The following is a 19,705-nucleotide window of genomic DNA, read 5'->3' as shown; positions in this document are numbered from 1 at the left end:
AGTAAATAAAGTATATTTTGTATACGAGAAAGGCTAAACATGAAGACTTGCTTAACAAGAACCCGCCGAATCAATGACACCATTATAAGTACCATGGAATTGGATTTTGGAGAAGTATTCGTTGGGTCAGGGTCCGACCGTAGCTATTCCACTATTTTGAATTTGTTTTCTACTTGAAAACTTCCAGTCGATGTCGATTACAAAGCACTGAAGAAGTAGTAGAAATACGTATCTGTTGTTACAAACATATTTTAAATAGTGGAAGTGCTTTCAAGAATTGTAAAATCTTTTAAACTTCCCCTAAGACGCTCAAAAATAATTAATAATCTCAATATTGAAATATGAGCAATTCTCTGTGAAATCAATTTTTCGAGATTTCAATTTTGCATTTTTTTATTTTCCTGAAATTTTGCATATACATTCCTTGTGGTCATAGAACATAATTTGCATCATTGGTTTGCCATTTTGACTTCGACAATGTTTTAGGTAATCATTGGGGCTATGTGAAAAACATATACACTGTGAAAAAAATTGTTCAATCATTGAAAATAAAACTTAAAAATCGATTTTCTCAAAAACGAATTTTTCAATATATTTTATTTTTTGATGTGTTGTAGCAGATAATATATGTACTTTTTTGCTGTATGGGTCATAATGGAGAAATTATGGACAAAAAAGTTATAATTTTTTCAAATAAGTTGGTTCTTAAAAAATGGTCGAATTTTTTTTACGTTTTTATCAACTCGATTTTAAGAAAGTACGTGAAATTTCCAATGTAAAGGCTTGCAGTAATTTTTGACTAAGTGCCACAGCTTCTGAGATACAGTGGTTATAAGATAAAATATACCGATAATATATAAAATATATTTTTTTTTAATTTTCGTTCGTTTTCGAAAGTTTTTTGATTCTATTCGACCTAGAATCAAATTTTACGGAGTCATTTATATTTTTTGAACAATTCTAGTAATGGAGCAGTAGTTGGCCATCTTCATGATATGAGGTAGTGAAAAAAATACTTTACTAAAAAAACAAACAATTTGTTTTCGAAATACAACCTTAAAATGAACCATCTTGGGAAAGAATTTCTAATTTCTGATATATGCTATAGAAAAAACTAGTGTAAATTGTGTAGGTCCAGGTGGGCAAAAATTGAAACTAAAAAAATCAAAAAGACGGGTCATCCCCGAAACTTATGTATCATATAATGATAAATAATATTTCAATCAAACGTTCTCCTGTCATAGTTGACAAGTGTAACAGAAATTGCTTATAAGTTTTCCACTAAATGATATTCCAATAATAGTAAGATTGAAAGATTGGGATATGATTTTTTCTAAGTAAAGATTTTTTTCTTCACCATTTCATACCATGAAAATGACCAACCAGTACTCCGTTACTAGCATTTGTCAATAAATATCAACGTCTCAGTAGAATTTAATTCTAGGTTGAATAGAATCGAAAAACATTCGAAAATGACTGAAAATTTAAAAATAGGTATATTTTATCTTATAACCGCTGCATCTCAGGAACGATAGCATATAAAAAAAAACTACTGTGCACTTTTTACATTGGAGTTTTTGCATATTTTCATAAAATCGAGTCGATAAAAACGTTAAAAAAAATGCAAAAAAGTACATATATTATCTGCTACAATATTTTTTGATCACAAATAATGTATATGCATAATTTCTGAGAAATTAAAAAAATACAAAAATTAATCGACCTTTGATTTCACAGAGAATTGCTTGTATCATAAAAATGAACTGCAGTATTGTTTCTGGAGAAAATATGATGTCAATTAGTAAATCTAACAAAAAGTTTTTCATACTTGTTATGGCCACTAAAAATATGTCCAAAGGTGTCATAACATACAAACTGCACCCAACAACAATGCGGCCATGAAACTAAACACTACATGAATCTTTTGTCTAGAGGTTCAAAAGTAAAAAATATACTATAGCAACACTATTTTTGATTTCGAAATAACAGGAAAAACAAGTCTCCCAAGGAAACAATTAACATCTTCCCCTATTGTTATCGCCTGATAATTATCATAGCAAACTAAAATGCAAAAGTTTTTTATTTTCTCGGAATATTTTCCGAGTTTAAAAAAAAACTTTAAAATTCTCATTGGAATGCATAAATTTGGTTAAACAAACAGCTAAAATACATTTCAATACACCTCTCAATAAAACAGCAACAATAACTCTAGATTATAATTCATAATATGTTCTTCTTCTTCTTCAATTGCTCTACATTCCAACTGGAACTTGGTCTGCTCTTCAACTTAGTATTCTATTGGAATTTCCTCAGTTATTAATTGAAAGCTTTTCTATGCCCGCCATTGCATGAGTATGTATCTTGTATGACAAGTACAATGGATGCACTATGCCCATGGTGTCAAGAAAGTTTCCAGACCGGACCAAGAATCGAACTCACCATCTCCGGATTGGTAATCCTACGCCTTTGCTCGCAAGGCTACTGGAGACCCCAATTCATAATATGTGTAAATCAGTAATATATGAATGTAAATTAATGGTATCAAATTTTTCTCCAACATAAGTTCTTGCATTCATGGAATCGCTTCTTACGTGACTATTTTATGCGGTGTTTTCAAGCAAATTCTTCACCAAGTTTTTTTTACGAGGCTTTTCAAAAGGGCCCGAGAACACGTAAGAACAGCGGTTACGCGGTTTTTGGAATCTATGCCGATTTTTACAGGAACGTATCTCCGCGTTAAACTGACGTTCAAACGTTGTAACGCTACGTTCAAAGATTTCGTGGCTAACCGACTAGCAAGCAAGGCCCAACTTAAAGTGGTTTTATCGTTTCGCTCTGGGAATTTTTATTGATAGTTACATAATAAAAACATTTAATAAAATAGATATATGTAGCTTAAATTAGAATCATTGCCCTTAATAACTGTGAAAATGCATAATGAATCAAGTGTATAGGCGTAACGCTTCATTTGTAGGATGCAATATCTATAAAATGTAACAAAAAGAAAAGCCTTCATAAATGCAGGAACAGCATAGCTTTCGCTCAGTATTCTTGGACCTATGTCCTTCAACATCATGTCTCGCCCTGTTTCTCATAACAAACGAAGATATTGCTCTAAGTGTAGGTATGCCGTAGAGATCATACTCTAAGATCATATTCAAAATTCATTATCTCGAGGAAGTGATCGTATGACCTTAAAACTAGCTAAGCTACATGCAACGCTGGTAGCAAACGGCAAACATTGTTAGCTGGTCGACTGGAATAAGCACAGCATCATAGCGCACTAATACACTCAAGCACTAATTACTAAAGTTGCCGAAAAGCTTTTGGTAGCGTATAGTTTGTTGTGCGAGTTTGGAAGGGCATTTATAAGTTGCACCGAAATCCAATGATGTACAAATAGCGATTTAGATTAAACAGTGCACAAGTAAATCTATCTACTAATAGGGTGTTGTCAAAACTCACAAACAGCTTCATGGTTGGATATAATTAACTAATCGTCTACCCACACCTAACTTTACAAATATCATCTGATTTGTTTTTTATGATTATTTTTTTATATTGTTTCATATCGATGAATATAATGTACAAAAAACGCGTAAAAACTACCATGGTAGGATATTTTTGAGCTGCTTAGCATGCACAAATTACGGATGTTAACCACGATTTTATCCAATGTGAAGTGGTAAACCGATTGAAAAGACATTACCGCTAATACATTATTATTGACGACAGCTTACTTGCATCTAAGGCTTGCTTTCAATCGCCTTCGATGTGAAACGTGACGACACCATCGACAAAACCTTTTCTGAGTGCAACAACACAAATAGAAAAGTGATAGCGCGAGATTTAGTTTCCTCACGAATAAATACAGACGATTGCATTTGTATGCGATTCCACTTGAGATGCTGCAGACATATACAAACGGTTGAGGGTGATCATTACGACTCTCCCCGACGTGCTGCGGTGAATGTGGAATTTTCGTTAATGCTTTCCGACCCACCGCACCACCAGTCGTGTAGGCATTGTAGTAAATCCAGTTTTGAACGTATTTGCAATCCATCAAACAAGGTGCGACAATTCACTTGACAACAACTTACACATTCGGTAGTTATGCGTCTTTAAACTATTTTCGGAATAAACCTTATCACAAATCGTCTTTAATGAAAGGCATATCCATAACCAAACTAGCGGATGGTAGCTTTCTATACAGTTCTGTTATTAAACCTTGCAAAATTTGTATAAAATTTTGGCATGTACAAATTCGGAAGATTCTAAAACAATCATTGTATTCAAATATGAGATTTTGTATTATTTTATTACAGTATCTGTACAACAAGCTTACATTTCTTGTATTGAAATCTTGAACTGTTTATGTTTATGTTGGGGGTCTCCAGTAACCTTGCGAGCAAAGGCGTAGGATTGCCTATCCAGAGATGGCGAGTTCGATTCTCGGTCCGGTCTTCCAGTTGGAATGTAGAGCCATAGAAGAAGAAGAAGAAGAAGAAGAAGGTGTGATTGTTCAAATCGTGGGTGGCTATACAATGCTTAATTGAGCATTCTACTGTATTTTATCGCACATTGGTACATATGACTAGTACCTTTACGAATTGTATATATATGTAGCCTTCCCGCGGTTTTCAGCATAACATTCTGTATTTAATTCTACAAGAACTGATCTGCCGTTCTACGCATAATTGTCCCATGTTACCTTTGAAGAAAACATCCAAACTCGAGTCAATTTGTCCCACTAAATCGATTGGATCTTAAAATTTAACAAATATTTTTGGGATGTTATGAGCTTAGCCAAGACTTTTCCAGGGCATATAACGAATCACTATTTATTTAAATGATTTTCAGTCACTATTATCATCAAACATCAACTTCATTTTTTCAGTGGGACAAATTGACTCGAGTTAGAGATTTTTCATCAAAGGTAACATGGCACAATTATGCGTAGAAAAGCAGTATTGAGTATCATAGATCTTCACAGTAAATTGTGCCGTCCAACTGCAAATCACTGTTTTTGGATGTTTCTGCATACATTTTTGCACATAAACTTCCAACGAGTCTGAAATTTTGTCCAGAGCTAATCGAAATTTTTGAAAAAGTGTTTTTGAGCCACCTTAGTGTAGGTATAAATAAAGAAAGATAATCTCTTAGAACAAATCAATTGATTAACACAGTTGAATACGCTAGGAGAAGAATGAACGCTGTCATCCAGAGAAAAAAGTAGTATCATAAGAAAGTTCACAATTAGGTGTGAGAATGTGGGATGCATTATACACAGGGTTTGCAGAAAACGCTCTCAATAGATAACGAACAACGATAAAAGAGAGGCAAAAACTGTTCCGAATCATAACAAGCCATGATAACAAATTTATCAAACTTGTATACAAGTGCGAAATAACAAAATCGGATAGGCAGCCCCCACAGAAAAATAGTGATTCTCGCTTTGTTTTTTCTCATTGTGGTATGCTACATATCGTATATGTATACATAGATGATAAGTGAGAGACTTGTTCTTTCTCTTAAGGATTCAATCCCTGATTATACACAAATTATTAGTTGTCCCATTTTTAATGGAAATATGTCGTATTTGACATAATTTTGATTTAGTTCAGCTTATAGTGTAAAATTACAGAAATAAGGATTGTCTAGTATTTATGGTTTAACAAATATATCCACTATTACATATGAGCATTTCATAGTTGCTAATCCGTGATTGACCAGAACAATCGTAATTCACCTTTCCCGTCAAATATCTCGTTTTATTGTCTCAGTTGATTCTTTGGCTTATTTAAAGTCAACTTTCCCAAAGAACCTATATTTTTTGAAGCCTCTAAAATCGGAAACAAAAACCGAAATAGTGCTGCACATGTGAACCAGCCTGAAAAATTCACCCGATGTTCGTTCAAAATCGGGCCAATCTTAAAGAACAGCACTTTTTCGATTTTTTTAATTTTAAAAATACTTAGAGGCGTCAAAAACATGAGTTCTTTGGGAAAGTTGACCTTAAATAAGCCAAAAAATCGATTAAGCGCATACATTTTTTTGGACGGGAAAGGTCACCTCCTTCCGGTTGCGAAGGAATTGATTATGCAAATACTAGCCCACTACAAGTCGAGCATACCTCTGCACCTACTACGAGTTCTGCGAAATTTTTATTAGAATTTGGGAGCTTAGGTTCTATGGCAGAGGTCTTCTTGGTAAACAGATTGTTAATGTGATAGGAATAAAAGGATAGTGTTTCTAATTAGATGAGTAAACGAGCTTTTGTTCGTTTCGAATTGTAAAAGTTACTGCTAGAATAGTCAAGTAATACAGGATAGAAAATGGAGACGGCATGAAGCCCATTTCAAGTTCTAGTGATTGCCAGTACTTGAGGAATATATGCAAAGATACAGAAAAACTTTATTCAACTTTCCATACAGTAATTCTTCGCCTTTTTTTGCGACAAGTTGTATTTAGTGGAAGACATGCCAATTATATTGTTTTTAAGCACGATTGGTAGTTGCGTTCGAAAGTTATGAAGAAGACGGTGTACGTTGTAACCCTTATCATACTGGACTAATTTAAAAACCTTCCGAAAGTATTATAAGTAAAGAGATTCATGATTTCTGAATTTGTTGATTAATTGCCCATAAAACTTATAACGGTATTTCCTCGTTTGACGGTCATGCCTCAAAATGTGTTAATTAATGTCATTCAACAAGCTGTTGGGTACTAATTTGAAAATATGTGTCGCACGATTGGTTGTTTATCAGTTTTGCCTATCTTATATTCTTAAATGTACGTAATAGTTATAGGATCATTCTAGAAAATCAAAACTATACTAAAATGGAAACAGGCCAGATGAAGTTTTTCTGAAGTAAGGTGCAAAAGAAGATTGTCTATATTGCAAACACAAATCACTCTTCAAGTGCTTAGGGTAAGACGGTATAATATGCCCCCCCTAAGGCAACTCCTTGATAACTTTTTACTTTTCAACGCAATTTATGCAAACTTTGTGTTATTTGGTAGTCCAGGAAGTCGCAAATGCATTGCCCGTGAGTAGTCATATAAAAATATTACAGATATCACGTAGGTAATAAAGCTTTTTTGAAAAGTCGCGAAAAAATGGATTACAACAAGTACCTGGGCAATACGCCCCACTTTAGCCAAAGACGTTTCATTAGTATTTTATCAATCCCATAATAAAAAGGTTACAAATCCTTATGCGCTTGATATTTAAAAACCAACAGAGGTCCATTTAAGCAGGTGTGAATTACATTTCAATATTTTCTATACAATTTGGAAGCAACTGCTGCAGGCTCGCTGCGCTTGTGTCCAGTTAGTAAGGGCATATCGTCCTGCCTACACTGGGGCGTTTTGGCCAGTGAAGCATGTTTTCGAAAATCGTTATATTTTTAAAGATGGAAGCAAGTTTATATCATATTAACCACTGAGGAAAGTTATTTTGTTGCCCAACTGAGTGTTCCAGTTTTGTGGACAGTATGCCAGAGTCGCTCCAGAAAGTCAAGGTAACAAACATAAAAAGTTACATCAAAACTGTAACTTTTTGTATTTTGCTATTATTTTCATTGTGTAATACAAAAATACTTCCACATTCACATAGTATGATGGGTTTACAAATACTTATAGGTACCAACTGTTTTTGACCCTTAATTAATTATAGTTTTCTAGAAATCAAAGGGGGGCGTTTTGGCCAGGTGGGGCCAATCCTATTGATAATATTCACATTTCAAAAAAGTGGTGATATTCTGTTGCCGGAAAACTCATGAGACAAAACGCCTTTTAGTTGGCAGCTCTTAGGGAACAAAGCACCACGCGTCGGCGAATCAGAATTCCGGTATGGATAGTGCGTGGAGACGCAAGTACATTGTAGGTAAGCGCCACTAGGGCGTTTTGCCTCGTCAAAATGTTAGATGTTTCTTCAAAATGTGGAAATTTTTGGTTTTTCCGACCTTCCCATACAATATTTTGAAACTTTTTTCACCTAACCTGCATAATTTTAGATCTAGTTTTGTTACGTCCATATTAATGACGGTAAATATGAGGGAAACCACATAAAGCGTTTGGCCCCGGGGGGGGGCGTCTTGGGGCATCGCCCCCTATTACGCCGAATAGTCAATAACAACAATAATTGCGCACAATCTATTATTTAAGCCATCAAAAGTCTCGAGCGAAATAAACTTTATGATCGGAAATTTTGCCCAATCTTATGGTGGTGGATGATTTTTCTGCCCAAGGAAAGGTTGGTACATTATTAACTATAAATCGTTTGTAAGTTGTAAATTAGGCAATTACAATATGCATCTGCGGAAATTTGACAAGTGCTCCTAAAATTGTCCCATTAAGTTTTGGCCAATCGTGTCGCGATACTAATGGAAACTTTGAATAATAGTATCGAAAATAGTGTGATTGTTATCTGTTCATCTAAATTGGTAATAATTCCGTTCAGAAAACTACTTCATTGGGCAAAGGAAAAAAACTGCCTGCTTAAGTGGCTGCTAAAAATTGAATCAAAGTGTTTTTTACGCAAGTTTCTTGCGTTTATCAGTTGAAGAAGTGCATAAATCTAGCGTAATGTACTTAAAATATGCTAAATACACTTTTTTAAAGAAGCAGTGATAAATATAGGGGAATTGCTCCTTCAATTCATACCATGTACCCAAATCAATACCATTCAAAAGCAAAGAATTGGTGCGCAAATTGTTTTATTTCTCATTTTTGTAATATTTTCAGCAGTGAGCACGCCGGATAACAACAAAACACGATACAAATTGAGCCTAAATTGCCTGTTTTGCTAACGCTATTGATATGAGAGCATGTTATTAATAATGGAACAAATACCCTATATCTATAAAACGATGCATTATCGCTGATTGATTAATTTGCTTGATGAGCCAACGTTACATCCTTGGTAAAGATTACCCTCCCGTTACCCTAGATGTGATGGTTGAAAGCTAACTTAATACACTAGAGAAATTTTAATGAGTCGTCTTTAAATCTCGGGTACTTTTTTAAAACGGCGTAAGTTGCAAATAGTAAACAAACCCATTTCAACAACATATGGGAACAAATTCATCCAAAAATGTGTATATATCCAAAACTACATGATAATATGTCATCAAAAATGTTATTCATTTTTTTTATGCAAAACGGTGCAACATCATTGTTAGCGTAAAATGTACTTTGAAAACTATTTTTGAACAACTTGATAGAAAAAAAGGTGCACCCACCTGTAGTTTTTCACCATTGATTTTGAAATTAAACTTGTATATTTGAACATTCTACGTTTTATTTCTACAGCAAATGTTGTTACGTTGTGTTGTAAGTATAGCAATTTTTTTGTCGCATCTACATGAAACGTTTCAACATTCGCAACATTCCGACGTATCAACAATGTAGCGTACTGCGTAACATTTCGACGAAAGTAGCACGATCTCGGTCATGCTGACATATTAAATATCGTATTTGGTGAGTTGAATTCAATTGCAATAAAAACGTTTTGTTTCTAAATAGGAATAAAAATAAGCTCTGAAAACTTTCAAGTTAATTTTCTCAGCTTAACGTGTCCTAGAAATAATAAACGTTGAAGTCAAATGTTTTCTATGCAATCATTTCGGATACACAAGAATAAGTGAAGGCATTTTCACGTGTTAAATGAAACAAATAAAACGATCTTATACAGTGGACTAGCAGTGCAATTATAACAATGCTTGTATAGTTATCACGGTTTGAATCCAAAAGAGAATGAGAAAATCTCTCACTTATCATGTCTGTATACACTCTCGATAGGTAGTATACCGTGAGAGAAATTTTTTGGTAGCTGTTACGACAGGGCCGGATTTAGCGGGGGGGCGTGGCCCCGGGCCACCACAAATATTATGTACCATAAACCAACATTTTTTGTACATTTTGAGGCCCCCACACGCTGTCGGCCCCGGGGCTCCCTTCCGTCTAAATCCGGCCCTGTGTTACGATAATGAACTGATTCGGGGGGCTACTACCCACGATATTTTTTAATAAGCCCCAATTGCGGGGGGCACCAGTTCTGATGATGCATTTCTACTTGTTTTACACAGCTGTGCGAAAAAAATAATGTCCCCAACATGAAATGAGCGAGAACAAAGCGTTTTATAAAACCCCCTTGGTGGGGACCGCCTATCCGAATCAATTTTCCAACTTGTATTGTAGTTTTGTTTTCGTGGCTTGTTATGATTCGAAGAGGTCTTCTCCTCTCTTTTATCGTTGTTCGTTATCTATTGAGAGCGATTTCTGCAATCTCTGATAGTTATTATGCAGAGATTGTATACAATAGACCCTTGCAGTTCTTGTAAGCATTTTTGGTTTGGGTGATATCATGCCGACATTTGTACACGGATGGAAAACTAGACGAACATCCTTTTTTTCATTCCTGTTTGACTGTGCCACTGCGACCAGCTATTGACCTATTCTAGTACCCTTAGTGTATAAGTGCATGTCTCTATTACTATTGAGAAGCAATGTAACATCGGTTCCGATACAGTTATCGTTTTGCTTTTCTAAAGAGCATCATAACAAGGTCCCGCTATTTATACCCTTCACTGAGAGTAGACTCATTGAAAACGGGTCCCTACTAATCTACTTCTTCTATATCGTTACATAGAAATGAATTTCGTTCTGTATGATCCTTACAGACTCGGAAACTACTGAACCGATCGGTGTGAAAATGGTGATGGTGAATAATCTTCAAGCAGCAGAGGTTTTTGGGGCCTGGGCAGGTTCTTAAGATGGTTCGAGACCCCTCTCCCATTCAACAAGGTTTATATTTTTATCTTGCATTTTCTACAACTGTTTACTAGGGGAGGAGGTTCGGTTGTGGGCACCGTTCGGTTATGGGCATCCCTACGTATCTTTTGACAGATAACAGGTGCTTCCCTCCCTTCACTGAGAGTAGACTCATTGAAAACGGGTCCCTACTAATCTACTTCTTCTATATCGTTACATAGAAATGAATTTCGTTCTGTATGATCCTTACAGACTCGGAAACTACTGAACCGATCGGTGTGAAAATGGTGATGGTGAATAATCTTCAAGCAGCAGAGGTTTTTGGGGCCTGGGAAGGTTCTTAAGATGGTTCGAGACCCCTCTCCCATTCAACAAGGTTTATATTTTTATCTTGCATTTTCTACAACTGTTTACTAGGGGAGGAGGTTCGGTTGTGGGCACCGTTCGGTTATGGGCATCCCTACGTATCTTTTGACAGATAACAGGTGCTGTCATTATGACAACCGTTATTAGTTTGCTATTGTAACATGATGTTTTGTGCTCAATATCAAACCGGATGGGGATCTCTACTTTCAACTAGGAACAAATCAATTTTTTTTACGAAAAAAACAACACGAAAGTTTTTTTGGCCTTTTTCAAAGTGTTATAAATTGAAGTGATTCAACTCAAAAAGGGAGTTGCAATGCATATTTATATAGTAAATTTAATCTATTTTGAGGCTTAATGACGATTGCCATTAAAATTTTAGCGCGAATTTTGTTTTCTTCTTTTTCCAAAAAGGCTGCGAAATTCGGTTTTGGGCACCTTTATTGGTTCGATTATGGTCACCCTCATTCAATATCGTTTTAGTTGTCCCCTAACTTATTTCAAATGACGTTTTTATACAGTTTTTATAATTATTCTAAATAATTTGATTGAAATGATGAGTTTAATTCATATTTTTGTTCTTTGGATATGTCTAGTTATTATTTCCACAAATTGGAACAAATCGTTGACTGATTTTCTTGCAACAAATTTCATTCGACGGGGAATCCTGTCGCATTGTTTCCTATTGAAAACTGGTCAGATCGTACTATGGGATCAAAATGTATGGCCAAAATATCAATTTTTGAAAAAGGACAAAAAAGGCGAAAGGCACTATTACCGCTAGGGTGATTAATCAGGATTTTTTTGACTGTACTAAAGTACTTTTTTAGACTTTTCTTATGTATTTTTTTTCAATATCCTCCCTAATGCACCGATGGAGGCATCATCACTGCTAGGTGGATAGATCTGATTTTTTTAGTGCCTCCTGGCTATTAGAATGAATAAATTATTCCTTTTCTTCAAATCTGGGTGGTTTCTATTCATGCTTCTTTATTTTTAGCTGAGTTTTCAAGGAGCAACCGAACCAGAAAATTGAAATGTCCAAAAATGTCAAATTTGCAAAATTGTCAATATTTTTTTCAAGCCGATGAAATCAAACTATTTTTTTCGCTTGTAGTAAGGTTATTAGTCTAGCTTTCCATTGGTATACAGATGTCGGCATAAGATCAACTAGGGCCAAAGTTATGGATCAAAGACAAAAGGGTGCCCACAACCGAACCTCTTCCCCTATGTATTGATAGATAATAAATTTATTATGACCTGAATACAAAATCAAGAAGCCTTCAAACTTATGATGCTTATTCATTATCTGAATAGCATAATTCATAGCAAATTTATGCCCACACGTAAAGCTAACTCAAAATAACATAAAAACACGCTGGATAAACCATGAAGCATTTTCTCATTTTCAGGAACTGTTTCCATGTTGTTTATTGTATTCATAGATGGTGCAAGAAAAAATTGAATTTCGTTCAAATCATGATTATTATTAAAAAGAGTATGCGCTTGATTTTCACACAAATGCAGAACGCTAATGAAACATACTTTAGATTATATATTCCCTTCAGATAAAAACATTGGAATGTGGCAACCATCGCAGGAGCGTTAATTTTTTAAGCCTCATAAGCGGAACAAAAGTACGCCTGGAAGCAAAAGTACGCATTTCCGAAAGGATATTTTGGAGTATGGAAATATAAACTTGTTTATTTATTTTATTTTTTATTTAATCTTCAACTTATTGTTGTACAGATTGAAACTTATACTATATGGAGGATCCTTCGTTTATATGTAGACTTACTTAAGCCGAAATCATACACTTCACTGGTTTCATTAAATGCACGGCAGCACAAAGTCCACGGTTCGTTAAAGCTATAGTTGGTGCGACGGGTAGATTGCCAAAGCAGCGAGTGTTGACGTAGTTGTCGTTGAGGAGCATGAAAGTTTACTTGGCTTAGAAGAGCGCTGCATTCAACATCCCCGTTGAGAAGTCCATAAACATAGAGCCGTTGTAGAAGTTTTCTCCTAGATGCCAATGTCTCCAGAGAAATTAGCCGGCATCTTTCTTCATAAGGTGGTAAGTTGGCGAAATCATTCCAGGGCAGCACACGTAAAGCGTATCGGATAAAATTCCGTTGGATAGCTTCTATTCGGTCGGTTTGTGTGACGTGGTAGGGTGCCCAAACAACTACAGCGTATTCCAGCAGGCTACGAACGACGCCACAATATATAGATTTGAGCGCGTAAACATCCTGGAAAGCGTTTGTATTCCTTTTAACAAAGCCTAACAGAGCATAAGCTTTAGCTGTTACCGTCGTGATGTGCTCATTGAATCTCACTTTTGAGTCTATTACTACTCCCAGGTCCTTGACCGTGCTAACTCTGAGAAGATTGTTGTTTCCCATTGAATAATCAACATGCAGGGGATTACGCAAGCGGTTGAAAGAAATGACACTACATTTGGAAATGTTAACCTGCATGCCATTCAGAGTGCACCATTATTTGGAACAAGAAGAAATTATTTAGAACCAAAGCCGTTGCATGTCAGAGAAATGGAAAAGGATAATTAATGTCCATTTTTTACATTGTGAGACCAACTCAAATCTTTCCTAACATAACTAAGATCAACAGGAGAAAGATAAAAGGGTTTAGTGGTTTATAGAAATTTAAAATACCAATAATATTCAATACAACCAACCAGCGGATGGCAGGTTTTAATACAGCTCTGCATAAGAACATGTAGAAACTGCAAAAACATTGGCATATATACAATTTCAGAGGATTTTGATACAACCATTGTATTGAAATCCTATAACGTTGTTTTGTCCTAATGTAGTATCTGTATAAAAAGCTTACATTTCTTGTATTAAAACCTTGCAGATTTGTATACAATTATGGCAAATTGTATGCGAAACTAATGCAACTACCACAACTTCGAGGAATCAAACATTAATGCAAAAGGTTTGTTCTCCTTGAAGGAAACCGCGTTAATCCCGAGAACCGCGTTGATTTTTAAAACCCCGTTAATCTCAAAATCATCGTTAAAACACTGATTAATCCACCTGGCGGTGTTAGTGCCTTTCTCAAGCGATATAAAAGAAAAGATGTGTATAAGAAAAGTCTAAAATAACACTGTTAGGTAGATGAGCCCGTTATTCATATCTAACTAAACTCAATTCAAGAAGCGAGCAAATCTGATGAGTATAAGTATGACAAAATTGGTCCGTAAATGTAATCAAATGAGTGTATTGGATTCGAATTGTCTCTTGTATTCCCTTCGTAAAATTATAAAGGACTCTAGCCCACGGATATTCTTGTCCAACTTTAATCTAATGAGAATTAAATGAGAGGCTGTTTTTGTCTTAGTTGGAAATGCCTTTCAAGCGTTGAAGGTATAGTCGAAACAAAGGGTTTTGAATTTTATTTTTTATAAGATTAAATACATCCGTTGGTAAAGTATAAATTTACATTATGCAATAATGAGTAGAAACTGGCATGGGATACCAATATAAAATTCTATTTATCATATTTTTTAAAGCAATTAACATAATATTTGAAACGTAAAGGTTATAACCCACTTATGAAACTGGAGTGTTGACCACCAAAAGTTGTGCTAATTAATAGTATGGCAATATTGATTTGATCGAAAATGCCTAGTGGAATATGCCGAAATAGTCTTTCTCACTTTTTGAAATGTCCTTGTATTCAAACTATTGAAAGTTGACACTCAGTGATTGAAGGATCGCCTTTTCAGAGTATCTTCATGTAAACTATACGTTTACAAAACTAACATCGCATCAAAAATATATTTATAAATCTGTTTCTTAATTATTTATTATGAGCTCTGCAAAGCAGCAAAATTTAAGTCAGTAAAATCACCAAATCTTTATCACAAGAGAAAAAACCGGAATTCACAGGGATTCATACAGCAATAAAAGCGAACGATTGTTCGTGAGACTCCCTGCATACACTTTCAAATAAGAGAAGGACTGATATTGCTTTGCATGTCACACATGATGGTGAATAATATGCAAAGCAAGTTAAAGTTTCTCCTTCTTGGATAATTCCTAGCGAATAATTGAGGGGCATGTATTAATATCGTGGTGCACATTTATTTAAACTAAACACTTTAATGATATGGGCATGCTGGTAGAATGAAAAACCAAATATAAATGCATTTTAAATCTACTCATGTTTTACTTACATTGATTGGTTATATTATTTCCGCAATGATATCCAGGCGAATTTTGTTGTGGCTATAACATCATTGAAGTGTACGATTATCAGCTATAAACAATAAAATACACTATTTCAGATAATTATTCACTGCAATTTTGAATTCTCAGCTAAACGAATGTGTTGATTCAACAGAAATATTGAAGGCATGTTATTGGGCCACCGTTACTTTTCACTTTTCGCACCCGACACTAGCGCACTTTCTAGCATACGCACGTATCGTGTATCATGGTAAGGCCTGCATGTTGAATTTTATTCAAAATTATAATCATGCATATTCCTAACCAGAACCTAATTCTTTTGCTACTATTGTAAACTGTAAATTCCTGTTTTATAGTAATTCCAGTTATCCACTAAGTTTCCACGTATTCATGCAACTATGCCTGTTTTCACTGACACACTTAAACCGCTTAAACACTACGAAAAAGAATGTATGCCAAGATCAAGAAACAGTAGAAAAATGCCAACGTATTCAATTTTGATCACTATCCTTTATCCATGATCGAATATCGAAATGTTGAAACTTCATAGATTTTGTTTAAACGTCCAATGACACTGCATTACGATTAGTTCATACAATTTCTGCTAATTTTCATTATCGAGATTAACTGCACAATTTAATAATTCAAGATGAGAAAGTGTAGGATGATGATTTCCTCGCTCAAGACACACCTTTCACATTCAACCGCCTGGCACATACTGATCATTGTCTTCGTAAGACAGGTAACATTCTTCAGCAACTTGGCTTCGTAGTGTACGTAGTAGTTATCCGTAGAAGATGAAGAAGGAATATGAATGGGTATGGTAACATAGCGTTTTTAGGTTCGTTTTCTGTATATCAAGCGTGCGTTGAGGTCTTTCGACTAACTCGAACTTTTGGAACTTAAAGCGCGCTCACATATCTAACTCGATTAATACATGATTTTATTCACAAGGTTTATCAATCTGTATTGATATGCATCTAAAAAACACATAAATATAATAATTGAAGGTTTTCAATCACGCTAATATTAAAGGATATTATTTACCCTCAAATACGGTATTTACCTTAATCAATAGGTTCTCAAACAGCAAGTCGTGATTCACCTGTACATATCCTAAATAAAAATACACTTTAGTCTCTTGAAAATGTATTGACAAGCATCTTATTTTTATTCAGGGACTTTTAATCAACGATATCACTTTAGTTTAAAACAGAATAGTCTAAAGCAAACTTGCGTGAATAATGTTAACATATGCAATATTTAACGACTATATTTTTAAAATTATGGCATATTACAAAACGGAGTAGAAGTGCGGAGCCACTGGTCGTTGTTTGGTTATATGTGTTGCTTTATAAATCCCGTGGAATGTTCGAAATGTTGTCAAAAAGTCCCACCAGCCACCAGCTTCTGATGCCGTCACCTTTAGACGTCGCACTTGAATGAAGCGCAGAGGCAAGCTTGAAGAAAAATTTCTCCTCTAGGGAAGTTGACCGATTGCAGCTTTGACAGAAATTGTTTGTATGTATGTTTCTAGTCAAACTGCTTGAGAGAAACGCATGATCAGGTGTCCACACTCAGGTGAATTCAGTCCCATCACTTGACTATCATCTTTTCATACATGAATGTGTTTAGCCCTTCAGAGATCCAACTGACAGGCCTGCAAAAATGTGTTGCTATTTTGGTAACAATGAATACGCAATGCATATTATCTAAAAAAAACAGATTTTTTTAAATGCTCCTTCTGAAATAATCAAGATTCGACGGTTGAAATTGTCTTATATTTTTTAAATCAAATGCAAAAACTGATCTATGATCACAATCCAGTATGGGGTTTGTTGCTACCGCTAAGTAATGTAGTATGCATTTATGTATGAGTACCCGTTTTTTTCTGCACGATCCCACATAGTTCAACTTGATTTGCGTGGTCACACCTGCAAACTAAGCAATGCAGTGACAAATCGTTTGAAGCAAAAAAAAATCAAAGGCAGTTGTGGTTTGAAATAGTAATTGTAATCTGAACAAGCTTTATTTTACTTAACTTCTCAAATATCACATATTTTATTAACAGTCTTCACTGCTGTTCTACAATATTAAACTCATTTGAAATGATTTTTTGAAAGGCGAGCAACATAGCAGTATAAATTACCTCTTTAGAACATAATTCAGGTAAATAATTTAGTAACCAATGAGAATGAATAGAACACAAACAAGAGATGCTGGCTCACATTTAATTTATCTGCAATTGTTACCCAATTATTCAAATGTGGGCCAAAGATTACGGATAAACGAGAATTCAGGCTGAACACACTTCTTTATTATGAAATTTTCAACTTCTCAATAGTCGTGTTCTCTGCAAACATAATACTTGTAAAAATCTCTGTCAATGTAATATTTCGTTGCTGAATTGAAGTTATTTTTTTTGAAAAAAAAACTAAGCGCTGAAAAATGTCGCACGTTTTTGAGTGTCATATAGATTTCCAAAAGATTTGACAGACATCTTGGAATAATTCAGAATCAGCAACAGTTTGTTGTTCGTTAGTCATTACTTGTTTTCAGTATTATTTGAGTTTGAAAGCCTATTGAAAAATGTGGCAAAAGAGGGACATTAAATCATAATAAAACTGTCATTAACAGTTGACGGAATCAGGAGCAGACAAAATTGGGACAAGCTAAAAATCAGGTCATCACTGCAGTGTTGTGCTGAATCATTTTCAGGCGATAATGATTGCAATTTTCATGTGAAAACTTTTCACGTGAAACAATAGGCGAGTTGTCGCCTGTGACAACTTTTCAAATTTTGCACTCAAACGATAATAAACAAAGAATTTTCATTCAAACATTAATCTTTACTAATATCAGCTATTTGTCAATAGACCCGTTATATCTTCTATTTGTCGTTATGGTTTCATGGTAGTAAGGAAAAATAGCTCAGAATGTGACGGTCACGTCTACACGTTCGAATGACGGTCTACACGTCATTCATCGCCCAATCTTTGCAGAAAAGATATCAAGTTGACTCTATCTACACTGCTTTTCCGACTGCCTTCGATAAGATCAATCACAGGATTACAATTGCCAAGTTTGAACGCCTAGGTTTTTCCGGATCCTTTCTGTTATGGCTTGAATCCTATCTAACTGGTCGGGAAATGGCCATCATCATTGGAGACTCAACCTCGCAATACTTTGGTGTTACGTCAGGTGTGCCACAAGGTAGTCACTTAGGACCTCTGATATTTCTAGTATATCTGAATGATGTGAATCTTGTGCTCGAATCCTTCAAGCTTTCTTTTGCCGATGATTTCAAATTATACTGGACTATTAATGATGATCAGGATGCTCTGTTTCTACAACGTCAACTCGACATTTTCGTCAAATGGTGCGAGATCAATTGCATGGTCCTCAACGCCAATAAATGCTCTGTAATTTCATTTTCCCGCAAGCGCTCTACTATTGACTTTTGTTACAAAATCGGATCTACAGCTATTAGACGAGAATCTGTTGTTAAGGATCTAGGCGTTTTATTAGACTCTAAGCTAACTTTCAAAGACCACATCGCCTTTATCACATCGAAAGCGTCGAAAACACTTGGATTTATTTTCCACATTGCGAAGCACTTCGATAACATTCAATGTCTAAAATCGCTCTACTGCGCGTTAGTGAGGTCATTACTAGAATATTCACTAGTTGTATGGGCTCCTTTCTACCAAAACAGCACAATACGAATCGAAGCAATTCAGCGAAAATTCGTTCGTTTTGCTCTACGCCGTCTTCCTTGGAATGATCCAAATAACTTACCAAGTTATGAAGCACGCTGCCAACTTATTGGTTTAGATCTGTTAAGTGAGCGTCGTGACGTTTCCAAGGCGCTTTTCATTGCAGATCTCCTGCAATCTAGAATTGATTGCCCGGCCTTGCTCTCTCAATTGAACTTTAACATCCCCTTTTGTCCACTTCGGTCAACACCTTTCATTTTCTTGAGAGGTGCTCGCACAAACTATGCGCAAAATGAGCCATTCACTAGTATGTGTCGCATCTTCAATCGCTGCTCCACCGCATTTGATTTTCACCTTTCACGGGGTGTTCTTCGGAAACGGTTTTCTACACTCCTCTCAGCTTCCAACAGTATCACACATTAGCATAGGCCATTAGGATATACTATATAATATTAAGTAATTTAAGTCAAACAATGTATCATTTGGAATTATTGTATTTCTGATGATATGAAAAGATGAGGAGGTTTTGCGCCCGTTTGAGAAAGATTCCATGGTTCTACTCAAATGGGCTTTTCCCTGCTCCAAATAAACAAATAAACAAATAAACAAATATTCATTATTGGAATTATGCTA

General features: G+C 35.3%; 1 protein-coding gene across 3 annotated transcripts in view; it reads right to left on the bottom strand.

Annotated features, from left to right (window-relative positions):
- Positions 1 to 16,064, bottom strand: part of LOC134211795 (sushi, von Willebrand factor type A, EGF and pentraxin domain-containing protein 1) — a 66,564-nt gene extending 50,500 nt beyond the window's left edge. For 2 of the 3 annotated variants that reach the window (XM_062689025.1, XM_062689027.1), the window contains exon 1: positions 15,344 to 16,016. The gene's annotated coding sequence lies outside the window, so the exon portion shown is untranslated. Of the gene's footprint in view, positions 1 to 15,343; positions 16,017 to 16,047 lie in introns of those variants that run through there. The other variant, XM_062689026.1, reaches the window with a different exon arrangement.
- Positions 16,065 to 19,705: the final 3,641 nt, after the last annotated feature.

The sequence above is a fragment of the Armigeres subalbatus genome, chromosome 2 (genome assembly GCF_024139115.2).
Source record: "Armigeres subalbatus isolate Guangzhou_Male chromosome 2, GZ_Asu_2, whole genome shotgun sequence".
NCBI lineage: Eukaryota > Metazoa > Arthropoda > Insecta > Diptera > Culicidae > Armigeres > Armigeres subalbatus.
Note: the sequence above shows the minus strand (reverse complement) of the source record. Positions and strands in the feature narration are given on the sequence as shown.